Raw genomic sequence first — 1,260 nt, 5'->3', positions numbered from 1 at the left:
AATTTTTTTAGACTTGTTTAATAGGATATGTCTAAAATCAACTCAATTATTTTGTGTGCCTTAGATGCATTATCTTTTATGAACTATTAGATTTTAATCATTTTATTAAATGAAAATTAAAGAATATTATGAAAGAGGAGTCTCAATAGACTTTATAAATATAGAATATATTAGTATATACATACATAAATACATTTTAACATAGAATATTTTAAAGGATTAATCTGTACATACAAGTCTTACAAGTCCTCTAATTGATATTACGCTCAAACGCGCCTCTAACAGATTTTTAATTTTTGAAAGGATTCTGTTTTCTTTTTCGAATTTCTTGCATTCTCTTTCTCCTTCTTCATTTACGTGCTTTTCTCTCTATTCTCTTTATTCGTTATTCTCGATTTCTATTATTTTTTTACATCAAACTCTGAAATCCTTTTTGAAGTGTTTCATCTTCATCGTCGTATTTCTCTTCGTTCTTCTTTTGATTTTGCAACATTATATTTTTTTCTTCTTTGTTTGATTTTTTCCTCCCAAAAAGAATTATGAAAATATGAAATAAGAAAATGAAGAAGAATAAACAGCAGAACATGAGGAGGAGAAAGAGGAAGAGTTATGAATTATGCATAAGGTGTACTTCAACGAATTTTGGGTGTATTTCTTAAATCCTTTGGGTGTATTTTATAACCTTTTGGGTATATTTCTGTAATCCTTTGGGTGTATTTCTGTAATTGTTTTGGTGAATTCCTGTAACTGTTTGGGTGTATTTCTGTAATCGTTTGGGTGTATTTCTGAAATTCCATTATCTTCAAAACGATTTCAAAGCTTGATTTCAGAAACCATGAAAATAAAAAAAAACGAAGCAAGAATACCAGTGATAAAAGCAGGTAAAACAACGAATGAAAAGACGAAGAGAGAACGCACGAAAGAGATCGAACAAATTTGGCAAGAAACTCGTTTTCATGGAGGAAGAAGAAGAGTTGTTCATAATGCATGGTGAGTAGCGCCTTTTGGAAACAGAAAGTGGTTGAATAACATTCGTGTATTTACTCTTGAATGTGAGAGTGATACGCGTGTGTTTTGTTGGGCTTGTACCAACTTATAAGACTTGTAAGTCAAAAAAACTTGTATGCTGGCCTCTATTTTAAAAATGATAAGTACAATCTTTTATTTTAAAATAAATAAATATAAAAATATATAAATACATACAAAAATATTTTTTATTTATTAAGATATTAATTATTATACAGTACTATTTTTAATTAC

The sequence above is a fragment of the Arachis duranensis genome, chromosome 9, assembly GCF_000817695.3.
Source record: "Arachis duranensis cultivar V14167 chromosome 9, aradu.V14167.gnm2.J7QH, whole genome shotgun sequence".
Classification (NCBI taxonomy): Eukaryota; Viridiplantae; Streptophyta; class Magnoliopsida; order Fabales; family Fabaceae; genus Arachis; species Arachis duranensis.
Note: the sequence above shows the minus strand (reverse complement) of the source record.